Source organism: Nipponia nippon, unplaced genomic scaffold (genome assembly GCF_047370975.1).
Source record: "Nipponia nippon isolate SJK-2023a ecotype South Korea unplaced genomic scaffold, ASM4737097v1 scaffold_2, whole genome shotgun sequence".
Taxonomy (NCBI): Eukaryota; Metazoa; Chordata; class Aves; order Pelecaniformes; family Threskiornithidae; genus Nipponia; species Nipponia nippon.
Window position 1 is genome coordinate 42,399,081 of NW_028262336.1, and position 21,547 is coordinate 42,420,627.

The following is a 21,547-nucleotide window of genomic DNA, read 5'->3' on the forward strand; positions in this document are numbered from 1 at the left end:
TATTTGCAATTGTTACTTGTTAACATTATATACATATTTAGTGACTTGATTTGCATGCATCAATAGCCATCCTGAAATTACCTCACTATAGATCTGGAGGGAGGCTATGAACTTTGTTTTCCCGAAATATAGATCAGTTTTTCTCTCCTCAATCTTTTCAACTTTTTGACAGCAAAGAATGCTTAAAAATGTAGTGTTCTTATTCTCTACCAGCTTTATTAGTCTATCTCTTTGCAAAGTACTTTCACTCAGAAATCAGAAAAAAGTGTATTCTGTCCTATCAGAGTTAACAACATTCTTCCCTTTCAGTGAAACTTTGCATAAAAAAAGAATTTTAAAAGCACCTGCATTATCATCACTCAGTTTTCTTTGTTTGTCTCTGTTTTGGAGATATTTGGAAACATTTTGTTATTAACATCTATCTGTGCAGTCATTATATTTGTAAACAATAATTTCCTGATCATATCTCTATATATGTGTATGCAAGGAAATGGAGAAATAATGATTAAAGAAAACTGACAAATTAAGATGGAGAAAGAGTATTCTAGGAGCAAAAGTCTATGTGGCTTCTAACATGCCAGCCTTGTTATACATCTACACTGCAGCTGGACTTTGAAAGGTGTATGGTCACACAGTTGACAAATTAGACCTGCCAACAGCTACAAAGAGAGGAAAACGGACGGGATATCACTACACAAGAAAACAGCATGCTTTCTTCTTTGAACTGAATTTACATAGAAACCTAGTGTGTGGTTTAAAACAAAAATATCTAAATAGAGTACTTTACAGAAAACAGGCCTCAGACAGAAACCCTTAATAACAATAGCCTAGTGAACAGAAAATCGACCTGAGTACAAAAAGCCTACTATCACTCTCTCTTTCTTTTCCTCCTGATCCAGCGAAGCAGAATAATACCTCGCTGCCTGTACGGTCTTTCCATTCTAGGCTAGGAAAAACATACACTACCTGACAGAGCACCAGATTCCCTGGTGCCAACCTTCAATTTAATTATACAGACAGAAAGGATTCTGAAAAGACTGATGTGTCAGTAGCTATCAAGATCATTAAATCCAATCCCTATGAATGTTGAGTCATTTTCAAGAGGCTGAAATGGAATGGCTCCTGGCCTTTATCAAACTCATTTTGAATCAGCTCCCAATCTAACTCTGCTTATCGCATACAGAATCTGCTTTTATAAAAAATTGAGCTGAAGAAAAGTGTTTGAGCCCCTGGGCTCTGGGGCGGCAGCCTGCACGCTGACAAGTTATTTGCCAGATTCATTCTATTTGCATCCCACGCTTAGATGAGCTCATTTGGTAGCAGAGCTCCCAGGTGCACATTACTTTGATTTCTGGACCCTGTGACTAACCCACATGCACCTTCTAAAATAAATTAAAGTCTGATTCCATTTCCTGACTTTAACATTTCCAAAACTAATGCAAATTCATTATTGATTAAGTTAAGGTCATGAAAAAGTTTTAACTCCCGATTCTAGTTTCATTCTGGTGTTTCTCCAGTATATGTCCATTAAGACTATTAGAGACACTCCTGATTTATACAGACACATGTAAGAAGATTTCTGACACTATGTTAAGAGCAGATGTAAATATTGGCCATAAAAGACTTTTTTCATGCACAAAATTTAATTGAAAGCGTCCAAGAACCTATTGGCATTTAATTATTGATTCATTTATATACATGAACAAGCCTGAGAATGTATCGTTTTTTATTTAAGTGAAAAAAATTAGTACCTTGTAGTATCACAGAATTCAGTAGACCATGTCTTTATTTCAAAGCTTTAAAATACTTTTACCATACATAGCAATAGAGAAAGACAATATAAAGAAGAACACAGGCATATTTTCTGAAATGTGAGAAAGAAGGCACTAATAATCAGTTAAATTCTAAAGTTCACGTTTTCTTACAGCTTTTCATACTGTTTTGCTGCAGTTTCCTTTCACACGTTTATAAAGAGAATGACCCTGAATATATTTGAATGCATGGCTTCCTGTCACAATTATTCTAACCATGATTTCACAGTTCTCAGCTTGAAACCTATAGACTTAAATGACGTGTGTGTCTAACTTGAATCAAAATCTCTCCAGAATGCCTGTAGAAGATTCAGAGAGCTGATTCAGTATAATATAAGCAATATGCACGCATACTACTTGAGGCCATAAATGATCTGCCTTATTCATCCCTCTCCTCTAACATGTGAAGACAACAAAAGAAGGAAAGAGCATGATCAGATCATGCCTTCTTTCTCCTTCTCTTGTGAAATACCTCACTCAAGTAACAAAACATTGACATGACCTAAAACGGAAGTTAGTCTTTCTTTCCTATGGTATCCTTATACTCAGTGTGCAAAACTGAGATCATTATTCTAATAGAACAAGATAACTTTTTTGAATGTTAATCTACCCATAAAAATAATAAAAAAAAATTGATACTTACAAGGGAAAGAAAGTTTAGCGAATGCATCTTGCCTCTACTATTTTTGTAACGTTTGTATCCACAACCTTTGATCTATTTATCCTTGCAATGAAAGCATGAGATGATTTTCCTATTTTACAAAGGCTATAAGAATTATAGAAATTACAGCTGAGCTACAGGATTTGGAAGTTTTCAGCCACATTCTATTTCCATGTCAGAGTAAGCCCATGCGTGCACAAGCTCCTGTACCTCTCTCAGCTGAACCACGGTTTCTATGGAAAGAAAGTGCAAGTGTGTGCCTTGGATAGAAATCTCAGAGGGTACATGCAGATGCAGCTAAAGATGCTAAATAGCTGCCGTAAGTGTCTGGAAGTGCTGGAAAAGGAAGTTGGTCACATGTAACTCAAGTTCAAAGTATATTCTTTGGTATGAATGAAGAGCAACTTGAAGCAAATAAGTGGAATTTCTCCAGAAGTAGAAATGTGTGAGAGCACAATTATACTTTCTTTGTTCTCTGCAGTGAGTTACCAAAATAAAAACTGTAAATATAGCTTTCATTTTAAATGCAGCCAGTTGAGATTACAAAGTGTGGCAATCTTTTTCCCCCTACAGAGAAGCATCACACATTAATGGAAATGGTCAAGAAAGAACTTTGCGTATCTGGTCAAATCTCATATATTACAGGACATTACATTTCAAAAATTTATTTATGTCTTAAATTTAAGAACTGGTAGGTAGTTTTCTCGAGTAGGTAAATATACTCAGTATTGAAAAAAATAGGCCTTACTTATTGTTTGAATTTGACACCAGCTTGTAGGTGTTGACTCTTTCTATACCTTTCTCCCTTTTATTTTATCTATATTACTTTTCTCCGTAAAAGGTTATTTATACAATGAAATAAAGTTACTACTTCATTCATCTCAAGCTGAATAGACAGTGCCCTTTCTCTATGGCATTTTCATCAGGTTTGTTGACCTCTTATGTGGGTTTGTTTATCCTTCAGTTTTCTAAATCCTTCAAGCAACCTGATGGTCACAAATGTGGAAATATTGGCCACACTTGTGCTCTGCAAAGACAGAGAACAGAGTGTGGATTGGAATGTTTTCTTTTGGTTCAAAGTTTATTTTCAGCCTGAGGTTGAAAAGGTTATTTTCAAACTTTGTTCACCAATATATTTAGATATGTTACTTATTATTGTTATTTTTATATTATTCCAGGATGTAATCATGTATAGTGCAAAAGAATATCATGTCAGGGTTGTATAATATGACATAATAGTCAAAATATTATTTGATTTTAAAAAATACAGTAACTTCCAGCTGGTATGATTCTCCCCTTATTTTCCACTTCAAATTACCTCTAATTTTTAAGTAATTAAATATTATGTCACTTTTATCTTTCAATAAAATAAAAACGTGCTGAGGGGACTAGGAAGTGACGAAGCACTTTTTCAACAGTCAAGAAAATAATCCAGGTTAACAGGTATATTGACAACATCTGTTCTCACAATTAGTATATTTAGTGAGTCTTCTGCTTCACTGTGGAAAGTGTCAAGATGTCAGAACAATTTCACACCGAGTTCCAGTAGCTAAAGACCTGGCATTTCATGTCTGTAGCTCCACTCTTCCATGAACTGTCTCCAGATGCTTCTTAGTCTTCACCTCTCCCCATAAGAAGCCATGACCAATGAACCCTCTTTGTATCACTTAGCAGGCTGGTGGAAATGAAGGGGATACACTTGAATTCAGTATGGAAAGGAAGATCCTAACATGCAGAATTTGAGTTCTGCCTATCTGTTTTCCATCTCAGGTTTTCTGAAAGGATGAGTGTCTTTCTGAAACCAAAATATGTCCTGGTTAACCCATGTTAAAAGCAGAGCTTCAGAATCAAATGCACTATTAACATGATAGGAGGCATTCATGTATGCTTCTTGACTTCAAATCAAGCATCACCAAAGAGTTAAATCAGTGAAGCAAAAAAAGATTAAAGGCACAGGATAAATTTCCAACTATGTTGTAGAAGAAATGCTGATCTAGATATTAGTGTCTCTTGTCAAACTGCTGACTAATGAGAAATTTTCCACCTATAGTGTTCTTATACAGCACTGTTATCCCCATGCATTAAACACAATGTGTGTGGCATGTGGTTGTGAAAAAGATCTATGAGTAATGGACCACTGTGTGAATCAGAAAAAAAATTACCTATCCATCAGATTTTTGTCTTTTTTAACATTCTTTGTTATTAGCTAATTATGCTGTACATTATGAAAACAATAGAAATGATTAAAAGAAAAAAATGCAAACAATTTTGTTGTTGCATGAATTTACTTTGTTATACTCAGGCTATTGTAAAAGTAACAAAGTATATTTTGCGATATGGCCTCTTCTACTGACCCTTCAAGAGGCCTACTCTCATCTAGTTTTCAAGACTTCATACCTTGCTTTACACTCACTGTTGCAAAATAAAGGTTCACTTCCTGCTTTGCCTTCTTTAAAATTATCTTTTGAGTCTAGCAAATTTGTTTTTCATTAACTTGGAATCTTAGAATAAAAGTTTCAAGAAATTGCCTTTTCTTAATGGCAAAAAGATCTATGGGAAAATTAAGAAACTGAGAAGTTTCTAAAAATAAAAGGCAATACCCAGGCCATTTCCATGGTTTTAAGAATTGGCGAATGATTCTGTTATAAAGAGGAAAAGAATACAGCAATCTTTTGAAATAGGTGGTTAAAAACAGGTGTGGTTTTTCCCTCACAGCAAGAATTTGTGATATGAATTTTGTAATCTATGTATTAGTGATCCAATTTCTAAAACAAAATTGTAAATTAATGTAATGTACCCTACAGACCTACTCTTCATTCTGTATTATGTTGCCTTTTTTGATATCTAGATAATTCTACCTAGTGCCACATGTTGATTTAAGACCTTTGGGCAATCTCGGACAACCTGACTAGAATATTGCAGCTTCCTATGTAGGATAAAACACGTAATGACTTTTTCTTTTTATTCACTAAATCTTTCAGCTTAAATATAGTTCTATTTGAACTCCCACATACCTCTCTTTTCCAAACATGGATAAGATAAAATATGTCTATTTTTATGACTTTTATATTTCAGGCAAAAGTATCTATTTCTTCCTTGTTTTTTTTTGGGGGGGGGTGGGGGGGTGGGTGACAGGCTGAAGAAATCTGTATTTTAACTGTCCTTTTCTGGTGATGCATTGAAGCAAGTAGGTACAAGTAGCAACAGCACTGTTTCATTTTTTTTCTTCTGAACAATATACCTAATTTTCTGTTATCTGTCGCTATTACAAAGATCATTTTCATACTGACCTGTTTGATAAACATATCAAACAAAAATGAAAGCTATTTATCATCTGTATTGATATGAACTAGTTTGCACTGACATAGATAAGTAAGTAGATAACAGAGATTAAAAAAAAAGGGGGAGGGTGGGAATTATTTAGGCTTTATCATTATAAAACTGTGAAAACAGTACATCCATAGTATATCTCTTGGAAATGACATCTCTGGTTTGAAGATCACCATGTTATTTTAAAATGTACTAACCTTTTGCTTGTATTTCATATGAGATACTTAGCTGCTGCAGTAAACATATGTAACATTGTTGTTTGATGAATAGAAAAGAACTTATCCTCAAAAGATGCTCAAAAAAACAGGTTGCTAATCAAATATGATTAGATTACACTATCACTAGCTATATGTAATATATTAAAAAGAAACTATCCTGGAAGAATCTTCATTTTAAGATGTTTTGACAGTATTGCACATTCCCAGCTGAAGTTCTCCACTGAACTAAACTATGGATAAATGTGGGTTTTAACCAACTCATGCAGTAAGTGTTTCATTTTTATGTTTTCCAATAAATTAATTTCTTGCTCTGTTTATTTTTGCTCTTTTTCATAAATGAAAACATATTTTTTTAGACTAATTTTAATCTTTTCTTGGAGCCTTCAATACATATAACATTAATATCATCTTACTTTCAGATAAAATTCTAAGCATGAGGATAAACATTTTTTTAAAGGAACAGCCCACTTTCCTAATGACAGATAACTTTATTACTATGAAATTATTAAAATTTGGTAAATTATTACCAAACTATTAAAATAATAATTAGCAATCATTATTAAATTATCAATAATAATTTAACAATACATATATTATTATAATTAATAAAGCAAGGGCATCCAGCATGATCTGAAGTTCATATACATGCAGGTAGTCCTATGTATGCTCCTCCACACTTCACAAAATAAGAATATTTTAGAGAAGCAAGTCCTTCTAAAATTTTTAAAATTTAAGTTCTCCTCTCATTGTAGTACAAATGTTCCTGGATCCCAAGGACTAATTTTACTGTTTAATAGATAACTTTATTTCAGCACACTCCCAAAACAAGGGTATTCAGCTAATTTAGTCTGCCATTCAAGCTTCTCGTGAGGTCTGATACATTTTGCCTATATTGGAAATTACTCTGTTGTTCTGATTATGACAAACTCGTGCATCTAACAAAATAATTTTCTACCTACAAATTGTCTGCTTACAACAAAAGTACTCCTTTGGATCACTTCAGTGAACGAGGAATGATCTTTTTCTTCTACAGCATGAGGATACATCTTGATGAAGCTCCTACATCACTTCTGACATTTACACTGATCATGTTCTCTTGATCCACCCCCTCCAAGAAGCCGAGAGGGTGGGTCATGAACTTCCCTGTGCTGTTGGAACATGCTATGTATATTATAAAACTGTCTTCAGCAATACTTATTTCTGTTACTGGTCTTTTATCTAATTTTTCTCAACAAGCTTTTGTGAAGGTATTTGGCTTAATCTGCTCCTGTCTTCACAAAGCCCATCTCAGAGCTGAAGAAGAGAGTAACTTATATTATTCTGAGAAACACCTGGTTCTGGGTTTTTTGTTCACATTCTGTTTTTGTCTTGCTGGGTTTCTTTCCATGAAAGCTTTTAATCCTTCTTATTTCTCTGTAGGGGACATTTTTTACCATCTAACTTTAAAAGTCCTCCATTGGATAGAAGGGGTCAAATTCCAACGACAAATGGACCAACACACAACTGATTTGAGACCAGAGCTTTGCTGACCCTCATGACTTTTTTAGATATAAATGCTTTGCTTTCCTTCACTCTTTCATTCTCCTCTATCTGCCCCTTAGTGTCAAAAGGAGGATGTTCTCTTATCTCTCTCATTAATCATCTCTGACACTCAGCTAGAAGCCTTATCCACAGCAATCTTTCTGTAGAATGCTGTAAGCTGGGTTCACCTCACCATAGAAGAGGACATGGAGTCTTTGACACTGTGAACTACAGACAATGCCTAGGTGCACTCCTTTGCTCTTTCAGTGTTTTTTATGTAGAGTCTTCATCATACAGTGCCTTGTCAACCTACATTGTCTAAGCGTGACAAGATTAAAGAACATCAGCCTTGAGTATGATAGACAGGAAAAACTTTCACACTGTTGTGTGATGACAGTGACTGATACAACTGCTATAATGAAAATTATCAAGCTTTCCTCAAAGTAATTTCAAGAAAAATCTTACTGCATCTTTAAGTGCTCTTGCATAATTTTTTTCCTCTTACAGACAGGTAAATGAGGTGCAATAAGAATGTTATTATGTATCACATAATAACACAACTATACACAGCTTCTTGTGCATAGTATATGTATGTATGCTAATGTATGCATATTTGTGTATATAAGTACATAAGTACACATATACTGTATGTATATACTTGTATTTATGAAAATATAAATTTGTATAAATGTCACCTACCAAACTTCTAATACCGCAAACAGCTTTATATACTTAAAATGTCTTTTTGTCTTATGTGGGATGAAATCTTACACAATCTCTGCCCATGAAAATGTCACAACTAATATAAGTTTGATATAAAATATACTTTGGGTCGTCAAAAGAACATAGACATTCTTAATGCATACCAACAGAAGAAAAACGTGACTAATCTATGAAACTCAGGGACATAATCTAACCTTTAGCAAAGGATAAAATTAATTGCGTTAATACCATTTATTACACTAAAAAAATATTGCATATTTAACATGTTAATTAGATTTTCTTTGCCAATTTACTTTGTTCATGTTGCAGGAGAATACTACTGAGTTGGTTAATTAGTCTGAATGTTTGCAACAACAAAAACATTAATGCCCTTGTGTGGCACAGAATACTCATTGGAAAGCTATGTTACAATTTTTATTACCTTACAGAGTTTCAGAGTTACTTTTATTAGACATAAAAAGAAGCACATCATATCATCTAGGTATCTTTTATATCAAAACAGATTTCTGATATTTGTCTAATATAACTATTAAACGATTCTTAGAAAAAAAAACAGTAAAAATACATTTTTAAAGAATGTTGAAAACATAAATTTTCAAAATAATGATATGTTCATAATTATTGCGCACAGAAAGGTGTGCAAGAGTACTTATGATCAGTAATGAGAACTTTCCCTTCTATATATTTAGCAACTGTTGGAAAGACTAATCTGCAAAGACACAGGAAATATCTATAATATTGATTAGTATTTAAATAAAATAAATTCTGTAATAGTCATATGTAATATTTCAACATTAAGAAATAATATCATCAACACATTCAGAAATTGTGTATGATTTTTCTCATGGCTGTTGCTCCAATGTCTTTTTTACTCTTGCCACAGTTGAGCCATAGACCACAGTCTGTTGAATGAAAAACTCAATAAAATATCTTGTAAAACAGTGTCCTCTGAGAAGAATCTGAGCCTTGGAAGGGAGGTCCGTTGTAAGTCAGTGACATTTAAGATCTTAGCAAATGAAGGTAATCTGCACCAAGCATGTAAAGACCCAAGATAGCTCTGTGTGAGCTAATGCTGGAAGATGGAAATGAGATGCAGATTTCTTCAGCTCACTCTCCTTGAACTGCCCCAAACCTGGAAGCAGGACAGGTGTGTCCATGCAATGCTGAACAGAACCCCCGAAAACTAGACTGCTTCCAGAAAGATACTGCCATCTCTACAGGACGCTATGCTGAGTGGATATGCAGCTCAGATTGCTCCTAGCTATAGATCAGCAACTCTTTAATCCAATCATCTCTTGCATATGCACCAGAGAAAAGCTGTAATGCATACCCAGTCCCTTAATTAGACTCCCCTGTGGGACTGGTAGTGTACTACAATGAAAATAACTTTCAGACACGCAGCATTGTGCTTTTGCATGTTTGGTGGAAAACTGCAGATACATTGTTAGCCCCAAGAGGCAGAGGAAGTATAGCATCACCTGACTTTGGCAATCTTAAGTCAATAAATCTCCTGGACATCATGAAAACTGATATTGTTTATAACTGTGCAATCAATTTGCAATAGAAAATAACAATTGCTTCATCAACCAATCTATTACTCTGTGCTGAAATAGGAAACGTGATTTTTGTACAGGCCTAAACATAATGGCACCGTATTGACAATATTCCTAAAAGTATAAATGAGCAAAGTTTAGAGATTTTTTTTGTAAGTATATTTTTTCAGGAACTATCCTTAGACTAATTACTTACTGATTTTTTTAATGTATCTCATGTTAGTCCTTCAGGATCTGCAAGGCAGGTGAAAATTAATATCAAATGGCTATTAATGGTAGCATTCACACTAACTGAAAAATGGAATACCTTTTTGGTGCATCTTGGAAAAGACATAATTTTCTTTTTTGTACAAAAAAAAAGCCTTAAATTAAACGTTTCCTTTCTGTGTGCTTCAGGACCCTGCCACAGTCCATGCAGAGTTCTAAAAAATATAGTTCTTAGAAAAAAAAAACAAAAAAAACCAAAAAAAAACAGTAAAAAGAGTACCAGTTATGAGTCATTTCATGATAACACAAGTCATAATCTTTCTGAAAACACTAGTCCAAAACTGACCTAAAAATCTTTTACTTTCAAGCCCTTAAGCATCAAATTAATATGACAAGTAGCCCATACTGAAAACAAGCAAACAACCAACCACAACAACAAAAAAACCCACCTCATGATATTCTCTATTGGCAAATGGAGGGAAGGGAAGAGACTGTAACTCACACCAATAATATGACTGTTGATTTCTAAAATATATCACATCAGAGCAGCCAGACAACTATATTTATCCCTTTGAAAGAGGAAAAGACATAGTGCCTAACAAAAAATTCTGACTCATTATGGACCTATCAAAATGTCATTAAGAACTTCAATATAAATAAAAAATATGGCCCACAAGTGTTGCAGAAGAACTCCTCGTGGACCATATTAAATGTAAAAATAATGCTAAACAGTGATAGAGAATCTGAAAAAACAGTTTCCCACCAAGGACATAGCAAAAGAAATATATACTCCCTAAACCCCATAACTCATCATTCAAAGCATTTCTGAAGTCTTTGTGTTTTCCCAAACTAGCTGCAGTGTTGTCAGTTCCTAAAATATATTTCAGAACTAGGCATCATTTAGGAAATATGCAGTCATTTTGAAATGTAGTGACCTATGGCATATTGAATCATGAATATTTTGACCTTTGGTCTATTAAATAATGCATCCTTTGTGTAATGCTTTTGGACAGTGTGTCCATAAACTATGTATACAAGGGCGTAAATTTAAGACTAGAAAATAGAAAGACTTTTAAAATATAAGATGTTATTATGGAATCTATCAAATAATCAAAAAAACGATAGGGACAAGTGTCATTAACAGAAAAACTGCTGAAGATTTTATTGCCTGTAATATAGACATATTCTAATACATTATAATCTATTTACCAAATTGAAGAATATAGAAATGAATACAATGCATTCATATTGAGAATAATAAGTGACAGGAATACAGGATTCAGACTTCACTTTTGAACTATTGCAACATGTGCCTGAGCTACAGAAACAGAGTTCAAGAGTCTTTAGTCTCAGTAGGTCAGACAAAACTTTCTATCCAATTAATATTTTGACAAGGCACCTTTTCTCTGACCGACGCTTACGACAATAAAATCCTGTATAATATTAGCTGCTTGTATTTAACAGTCTTAGATTACTTCAGACTTTCCAGTCTTTCTCAAATGTTATGCACATTAGTCACTTGACATGAGTGGACCAAGTAACATGGTCCAGCTGGAAGGACACATCTTCAGAAATGGTTTTCCTCCATTGGCCTAGTTCAGCTGTGAGTTTGGCCAACAGGGCCATTTTTAAATGCCTTGGTCTCCCAGAAAATGCTCCAGATTCTGACAGAACCTTCACATAATAAGTCATCAAAAAAAGACAACTTACATATTGCCCAGCAAAAGTGTTTCTATTGGGCATATCTCTGGTGATCCTCTACTGCAGCCTGTGAGTATCGTGGCTCACACACAGCCTCACTCCCAGTGACTGCTGCTCTCAGACATTCTCTTAAAAAAAGGATTCTCATATAATCGCTCCCAGACTCTCCCCAGGCTTTATCCATATCAATTTTCTTAGTTTCTCATGTGAAGTAGTTCTATGGGAAAATCAGTATGAAGTCCAAAGATAGGACACAGTAGGATCAAAGAATTTTGCCTTCTTTAGTTGAAAAATAGTATATACAATATTTTCTCTATATAGCTGCGCAAATGGAATCGCAATCTGGTCTAACGCTTACAGGGGAGTCAATAACTCATTTTTGTGCACTGTTTTTCCAGTGTTAAACTGATTTTATTCCTTTAAAGAGGTCAATGTAAAGTGTTTACATTACTGTATCTTAATAATTTCTATGTGCTTCTGGTAACAGTGATAAAAGAAGTAACAAAGTGTGAATTGAGTTGCAGACATCAGTAAGATGTCATTTCAGTATCAGAATTTTTTTAACAAGAGAGTTGCATTTCCCAGGAAACAGGCAGGAGAAAAATTCAATGAAGTTAAGTTTAATGCATGAGTCATCTGAGCAAACTAACTATTTCTCCTGTATATAAAACATTACTCACTTAAAGCCATAAATATATCATTAAAAATATAACAGTCTACAAATAGAAATGCAAGCACATACTTAAAGTTTTCTCAGATAGCTCCGACACGTTGCCTTAAACATTTCAGCAAGCCACTTCGGTAATTTCAGTCTGGTTTGTGTTAGTATTACAATCACTGTATGGAAATCTATTCAGGGTATTACATGGCCAGAAGCTAACCATTAATGTGAACAAGTCTATTCATGTGGCAAAAACCGAAGACACCCCAGAAAGCACCTGTGTTTCAGTATGAAAAGGTAATTCTGTAGCAATAAAAGTAAGCTTATGTTACATTCACTGAGTTGTGAAACCACAAAATGGGGCTAGAAAACTTGAGCCTTTCATGCGAAGGGGCCACACAATGACACAACATCAGGGCCTCTCTGTCAAAGCTGATTTTTCAAAATTAAATTTCCCTGGGATAGCATGCTGTTCAGTCACAGGGCATGACAGTTCTCTGGTCAAAGAGAACCAAACTCGGATTACAAGAGGTAACACAGGAGAAAGCAGAGCGGCACCGGGTATAGACGTAATTACGTTTCTTCGTCCCAAAGGCTTCACGCTGTTCCCTGTTTTCAAGCAGAGAATGGGGAGGGTGGAGAAGGAAAGTCAGTGTCTTGCTCTGCTGTTCCTCCTCTCCCTTGGCTAGCAGAGGCGCCAGACATGCCGGCAGGGCACACTGCACCATGCTAAAAGATAAACGATGCTCCCTGTGTACCATGAGCAGTTCAGGGAGATGTTCTGTGCTTCCAAAAAGCAGTAACTCCCGATGGCCCCACAAGGCAAACAAAGATCTACATCACCCCGACTTGATCCATCCCCAAACAGGCACAGTCTGGCACCCCAACAACCAAGGGACTTCCAGAATGTGACATAAGCACTTTATGTCAGTGAAAGTAACAGGTTTATCTAATTCATAAGGAGAAAATGAGGTGAAAAATTCCCACAGAAGAGGGTTTCACTCCAAAAGGCTCTACTACCCCATGCTCTCTGTAAGCCAATCCACACCAGGGAAACAACGTCCAAGTCTTGTTAAAGAAACTTTATTTTAACAGCTTGGTTGCTATTATGCACCTTGCAGTGGGAGTTTGGCTTTTAGCATTACCATATATGTGAAAATAAGCATGGTGTGCTCTGCTTTATGCATATAAACAATTTCCCCATAGTAATATAGTAAACATTGCAGAAATTAGATATGGCCATGAAGCACAAGCACCTCCTTTCAGTGCCTAGTGCTTTCAAATGACTCTCCTTGTTGATCACGTTTTGAAACAAAAAATCTTTCAGTAAACTGCTGTTAAAGTTATTGTAGATATAGAAAGGGTGGGTGTATTTGGGGTATAAAAGGGGAAGGCAAGAAAACATAAGACAGATCTCTATCTTGTTGTGACTTAAGCAAAAGGAATACTGTTGATGAGGGGAATAAACAGACCACACTGTAGGATCCAGCACATTTATATCATCTTGATATGTAAGGGCACTTGTACAGAAAGAATTTTATGCTGGGAAAGAGCCAAAACAGTGTGCATGGAACACTGCTCATGCTGCAACATAAAAGCTTGAACAGAGAGTACTGACCGGGCTGCTGAAGGGAGCTGCACTTCTTTTTAAAAAGTATGTAGTACCTCAAAGTTATTAAGTAATGCAGGACAGCCTGATGCACAGAGTGCTCATAGAAGAAAAATCAAAGGAGATGTTTTTAAGCAGTTTTTTGGTCTGCCACCCTACATATTTCAGGAATATTAGAACATTGTCATAAATGTCAAGAGTTCCTGTTCTGCATTACTGGAGTGCCCTCAGAAAAGGGCAAGAAAAGTGATCTCCATTGGCACTGTCAAAGTATGCAAGGATGGATCACATTTCAAGGCTCTGAGTATGAGAATGCATATCCATGATTGCACATGATTTTGAAGTGAGTTAGGAACAGAAAGATTTTTTTTAATAACCTAGTAGGCATCTATTTAACCTTTGGATGGCTAAATATCTTGTAAAATCTGTTCCACCCTACCAGATAAACAAACAAAAACAGATAACATATATATTTCATTGCTAGCTACGAAATTGCTCTGAGACAATGGAAACCTTTATATCCCCACACAGAGGATGGACCTTCTGCGCTTTGTCAGCTGCCTACAAAGCCTTCTTGAAAAAGACTGCTTACAAAGGATTGAGACTCAATCTGAAAACAAGACACCTTTATTCTTTGAGTTGTAGGATCAATCATTCACTATTACATATTGTGCCTCCTATATCACCTTTCCTTTTTCCATGATTTTTATTTACTACACAAGCTTCTTTTCCTTGTCTTCTGCCTTCTTCTTCTTTCATAGGATTGAATGTCTAAAAAGGATCTAAATGGGTCACCTAGTCCATCTTATTGTGTCAGTGTCAACTAGCCAGCGCCTGTGGGTGACTTTTTCTCCCTTTAACTCCTTTTCCTGAAAACTGCTTCTTCCTTCTCTTGATTAACTGGGTAATTTTACAGCTTGCCAAAAGAAAATAAAACTTTTCAATCACTTGACTGCATATTATGAAAACACACTAAAAATTAGGTTATCAAAAATTCAGCATCCAAAGACATACATGGCTTGTATTTTGTTAAACTGAAAGAACCAAAAATATCTCTGAAATAGGTATCAATGTCCTTAATGTATTTTGCACACATTCTTCTGGTAACAAAGAAATATTCGTTAATATGTGCTCTCTGTGTTTTCTAAGCAAATATCCTACAGGCATTGCATAAAAAGATTTTGAATGTGCTGTGTTGCCCTGGTATCTTCAAGCAGTAGAATAACTAATGATTTATGGACTGAGAGAGTCTGAAGAACTTCCACAGAAAACAGAGAAGAATAAACAATGGCAGAAAAGGTTGACAATGATGTATCAGTCAAGGCATTCTTTTTTCGCAGTAGACAAGGTACAATCATTTTTCTTGTAAGTAGGAATTTCATCATATCTCCGGTCAACCTGGTGATATCACCCTAGCCTTGATAAAAAGTCTATAATATGCCTGAAGAGTAAGTATCAGACATTAAATCAAGGTCCCTTTGTGGGTGCGCTGTAAGGCAATTAAATATCCCCAGAGCAGTATTTCCAGTTCCCTATCTCTAGTTCTTTGAAACAGAGTAGTTCAGATTTGTTTAAAAACTAAAACTCTAATACCTGGAAGTTTCCAACAACTAAAAATCAGAATAAATTCCATATTGTTCCATATTTTGTACAAGTTTCAGCTTTCATCGTACTATATTTTGTACAAGTTTCAACTTTGTACAAGTTTATACAAGTACAGGGAAATTCTAAAAACTCACCTTAAACTTTACTTAGTTTTCTTTTCTAAAAAACACTGATGTGAACTCACTTCCACATGCTTAAAAGCTTGATGTATGCCTAAGCGTTATGATGGATTAAGGCTTTGATTAATTAAAGTTGCAGGTTTAGCTAATCATCTCAAAATTTCCTATTCTTCAAGATCCCTCAAACTTTAATATTAATATTGGAAAGAAAAGCTGAAGACATCTTTTTGTTTATTTCCCAGTCAGCCAGAACGAGGGCCTTTTGTCAGCACTTTTCAGGTAAGGAAAACTGATGAAACGGGAAGAGTTTGGAGCAATATCAGAGAACTCAGAGAGCCAGATTTTGTTAGACAAGCCCATACAGATTATGCTATCCAAAGATACAGAGAGGCAGATAAAATGGATGTTTCTGTCCTTTAAGGTTCTTGGAGCAATGCCTTACTCTTCAGCCATATAAGTAGCAACAACGAAGACCCCTAATCTGTCTGTCTGCCCACAGTGGTCAGCCTTAGCCTAAATGGTCAGGTGGACAAGGTGAACACTCCTTGGAACAGAAGAAAAAATTAATATCTCTAGAAATTGCATCCATTTGCCATATACAGTAGTTCTGAAAGCAATGCAAAGCTTCCTTATGTGTTTTTCACTTCACATGTATGTCTGTATTCTATGACAGATTAGATATACAACTCTGTATTCAAATGATAACATGCATTTTGATAGATCAACGTTTATTACAATTTTGGAAAATTACGCAAAATGATATTTCCTTTCAAAAGTGGGCACAATGTCAAAGTTACATAAAACCTTAAATCCAATTTTGCACTGGATTTAATAAAAATTTCCATTTATTTAAAGTGAATATATGATTAAAAGGTATTAATTTGTTTTTGTGTTGAACGCTATTTATACAAAGCAAAAACTGGGTGAGATGTCCGTATAACACACAAAAATAAATGAGAGCAGGTTCAGTGATAATCTAGCATAATAGCATTAGGGCTAACAGGCTAAAATTGACTGTTCCAACTTATTAAGGTAGTTGTAAGTTTAAAGTAGGTCCAGAGAAAAATATTTTGAACTAAATTTTTAGTTAGTTTTCATCAGTTCAGTGGCTAAAGAACAAAACCTTTCTATTTTTGGTTTACAGAAAATAACAATAGAGAATGCACTGGCACTAAAGGAAAAATGGCCCATTTGATTTCTGCTGCATTGTTTATTTCCTGAGTCCAAACATGACTATAATTTAGGTGTCAAGTAAAATTATGTTAGACAGGTTTTCCTTGTCCTTGTTTGTTCACATCACCAAACTGGCATGTTTTTCCAGTTCAGCTGGAAAGAAACAGGAGACTTGAACTAAGGGACTCAGGTTTGAAATAATAACAGTAAAAGAAGGAGAAGTCTGAGCAGTATTTTTCTGCACCATACTTAACTGTAAGTACCTTGCAAAATATCTGCTTTAGGGACAAAGGGCTAGCTCAGAGTGGCCAATAACTACACCCTGAATCCTTGCATTGGAGAAAACATGACCTAAGTGCTTTACTTTGACCCCATATGGTAAAAAAAGCACAGCAAAGCCAGGATTTCCCCTCCCCCCGCCCCAGATCCTACAGATACATAGTAGAAAGCATGCAATGCTTGACAGTGGCTCAATACAACATATTGTTTCTCATCCCATCTCCAAGCAGACAGTTTGGCAGAATTCTGACACATTACAGTTTTGAGATGTTTCTTACAGAGAAGTGAAGCTCTAATAAACCTTAATCTAAGTCTAATAATCTCTGAGTAATCAATCTTTTTATTTTCTTTTCCTTTTCTTTTTATTTTCCTAACAAATCTATTTTCATTCAGGTTTTTAGAATTTACTTGAGTTTCCAGGGCTTGTTACCCCCTTGAAAGTATCCAAGTAGCAGCAATTTAGCATCATTTTCCTGATACATTTTTCCAGTGTGAGGAACCAATGGAGGATATATCTAGAGTTATTGAGATGTATCTGGGGATGTCTAGATATATCTAGATAAATGTAGAGGTAAATCCAGGAGAGGTGGGAGAGAGGAAATCTAGGAGGACAAAGTGGCATAAATTTCTACTTCCTCTCTCTCTCAAAGGATCTTCCTGTGTCTTTTCTCTCTGGAAACACATATGCAATGATACTGAGATAACAGTTACCTCAAAAAGACAGATTCTACGTATGTGTCTTTAAGAGTACATATCTCTGATTGCACCTCCTTCAGTAGCAAACCTCGGACTGACACACACCAACCCAAAGTGATATAATTTAGAAGACTACTGCATTCACAGTTTTCAGTACCTCCTTTAAAACATCAGCAAAATCTTTCTTTTTGTGAAGTTTAGTGAACTTCATTCACTAGGAACATGACTTTCCAGCCCCTAAAGTCAGAATGCTACTGCACACATTTAAAAGATACTATTTTACTATCCTGATGATCAGCACTCTCATCTCCTTCTGCCCTGCAACCAATAGTGGATAATATTGGAAAATCTGTTTTGATAAAACAGTTTCCGTGACCTGTGGGGGAAACAAAGGCTTATTAATCATAAATATGCTCTCTGATGAAGCAATTTCTTCACCTGACCAGTGCCTTTTGTTTGTCATTGCTGAAGATTGACTTGGATTCTCACCTCCAACATTATCTGTAAAGGATATTGAAGAATATTTCAGTAATGAATATGTTTCATTTATAGACAACCTTAGTTCACAGTCACATTAAGTCAAAAGAGAATGTTTTATTACCCCTACAATTGATTTTTTTCAATATAATCCTGAAAATCATTAAGTACTCTCACACACAATATTGACGTCTCCTTTATGAGTTCAAATTTGTTGTGTAGAAATGTCATTCCTTAATATTTTCAATGGAAAATTCATAGAGTATAAAGAGAAATTGTTTTATCTTATCTCAGTAAACATCCTATCTCTGATCCAGTCACTTCAGAAGAAGGTTCTCTCTATTAGACGATCATGGAGTAGCTGTGAAGAACGTTTCCTCTTAAATCTGCAAAACGACAGAAAGTCTGACTTATGCCTTATAGCTTGTTTTACACATTTCCACATCAATAATATAATTTTTTAACACCAAATGGTTTTGAATTCTATATCAATGATTAATCCTTTTTCTAAATGCCTGGTAAGGCACAGTGGCCATGAATTGCACATCTTGTGGGAAAAATGCTTTAAAAAATATTTCTTCTTTCAATTTCTATTTTTTCTGTTATTATTAATGGAAAAATATTCTTTACCTTTCCATTTTACCTTTCTTCTTCCTAATGTAAAATAATATCTTCCCAGTCTTTATTTAATGTGTTCTTTTCTTTCTAATAATTTTATTCTCATTTCTCTATTTGTTCTATACCTTTTTAAAGTGAAAGATTTAGTAACTACAAAATATTTGAAGTGTGGACTATGTGAACTACTGATTTATTGTTTATTCCCCCCCCAACCCCAAGTGTTCTGTATGTCACCCATGTAATATATCTTGTGGATGACTGTAACATTAATTAAATTTCTTTCAGCCTGATGAAGGTTCTTTTCCTAGCATCTAGTCAAACAGACTCTAGATGATGGGGAGAATTTTCTGTGTTTGATTCACAGATTCTTCATTTTCTAAAATTACTATTTAAGATGGAAAATAAACTTTTGAAGTATCTATTTATTAATCGGAAACTGAAATGATATTACAGGAAGGAATGAGTAGATTTGCACTGAAACACAATATCTGAAAGACATCATAGGGATTTGGGGCTACATAGATGTTGATGACACTGAGATAATTAGCGGAGATGGAAAGAAATGATTTAACTGAAATGTTTGAATGAAAAGTGTATTTTTCAATGTGATTTTTCAATGTGATTGTTGCTGTTTTTTAAAACTTGAAAACATAAATCATCATCTTTAAAGTCCAACACAAAACTGTGTAAATTCTTTGTTCCTATTCACTTTTCATCTATCGAGTAAAGTTTTTTACTCGTCATTGCCAATTATTTCATAACTCAAAGTCCTTACGGCTGGGTATCTGTGCATTACAGATATATTATGAAGGGCATGGATATAACTGTGACTCAGACAAGACCTGAAGAGTAGGTATTAAGGAAACTGCTGCTCCAAGAGTGGTTCTGAGAGCTGCTGCCCCTCTTAGACGAGCCTGTAGGTCATGATTTGACCATTTTGCCCAGCTTTAAATTATGATGCGCAAATTCGGATTCAGCTGTTCAAAGCAGCTGTAAGGTGGGTTAAAGTTAAACATACCCTGTGTGCATACACTAGAGGAAATCTCTGAGGACACATGCCTGAAACATACAGATCAAGTTGCAATCTAGCTCTTTGAATGCATCAGAAATTAGTGAATGAAAGTAGAAGACAAAATTTTGGTTCTAATTCTTTCAATCAGCCTCTTTCAATGGCTCACTGCATAGACTTTTGCAGATACCTTAACTTTCTCTAATTTTTTTCCCTATCTGTAAGATGGGGATAGCAGCAGATGTACCACAGGCTGAACACAAATCAAATTTTTCTGAAGAACTTTTTGAGGTCCTGAGGTAGAAGGCATCTTGTAAGTGCTAAACATTATTATAATTACAGCATAATTATATATAGTAACATTGTCTTTTTGTCACCATGAAATTACCTTACTACAGCAGAACTTTCTTAATTGCCATATACGCGGCTGGAATCAGGAATGTGCCATTTGACCAATTGTCCTAATTATTTGAGATCCTGAGAAAGGTATCATGCTGGGAGATTTTTTTAAGTACTATAAAAGCAGGCTTAGGTGATGGAACAAATATCTTTCCCTATGTCTCCTTCTCTATGCCTGGTAACACCATAAAAACAAATCACGTCAAAAAAATGAAGTCAGAAACAGTAATGCATTTTAAAAACCTGGGTTGAAGTATGTTTTATTCAATAATCTTCTCAACAGAGTGCAGAAAAGCTGAAGTAAAATAAAAGGCCAACAAAGTAGCGTATCTATTACTATGTAGAAAGTTGTTCCTGTTAACTTCAATGAATTAAGTTTTGCACTAGACCAACTGTTCTGCCATTTAATCAGACCAACCGTCATCTTCATCCACTTCTTTTAATTAAAACACCCACTGCACTGTTACTTCATTTTGCCTTTTCACTTTTAGCTATTTCTTCTGACTGTTTTGCCTGGACAGGGAGCTTTCTCATTTAGGTATCTTTAAAGCACTGACAGTTGCAAAACCCTGGTATATTATGTATAAGCAGTTGCAATGCAAATAAAAGCAATACCAGAGTACCTTAATCTCTTCAAAATAGTTCTCTTTATTAGGGTACTGCATAAGCTTAATTATTTTATACCAAAAAAGGACTCTAAATAGAAGTAATACCCTTTTGCTTTATTACTACATTGCTTCTAATATACTGGCAGCATTCTCCATATCTCTCTCCCTCCCCTGGCTCCTTTCATGGCTTCTTTAGGAATTATGGGAGTACAGAAAGACAATGAATACAGAAAGAAGAATGAGCACCTCAGAAATTCATTCTGATGTTGAGACTTTGAAATAAGACCCATGTAGACTAAGTTTAAAACCTCAGAGTCATAGTCCTGTTATGAAGAAGAAAAAAATAGAATTTCATTTGGTACAGTCTTACAGACATAAAGCATCCCAAAGCACTCATCAAAGTAGGACATTAGCTACTGCACTGCCTGTGATGGGTAAGCAAATAGAGAAACAGCTTTCCTTCACACAAATGGAGACTTTAAAAAATCTTTTTTAGAGAATACTAATGCTAGATAAAGTGCAGAGACCTTCCTTGGGCTTCCTTCCCCCCCCCCCCAAAAAAAAACCCA

The 21,547-nt window shown here is 35.1% G+C and overlaps 1 protein-coding gene across 1 annotated transcript in view; it reads right to left on the reverse strand.

The window, feature by feature from the left end:
• Nucleotides 1-21,547, reverse strand: part of IL1RAPL1 (interleukin 1 receptor accessory protein like 1) — a 786,803-nt gene that overhangs the window by 439,248 nt on the left and 326,008 nt on the right. The window lies entirely within an intron of this gene.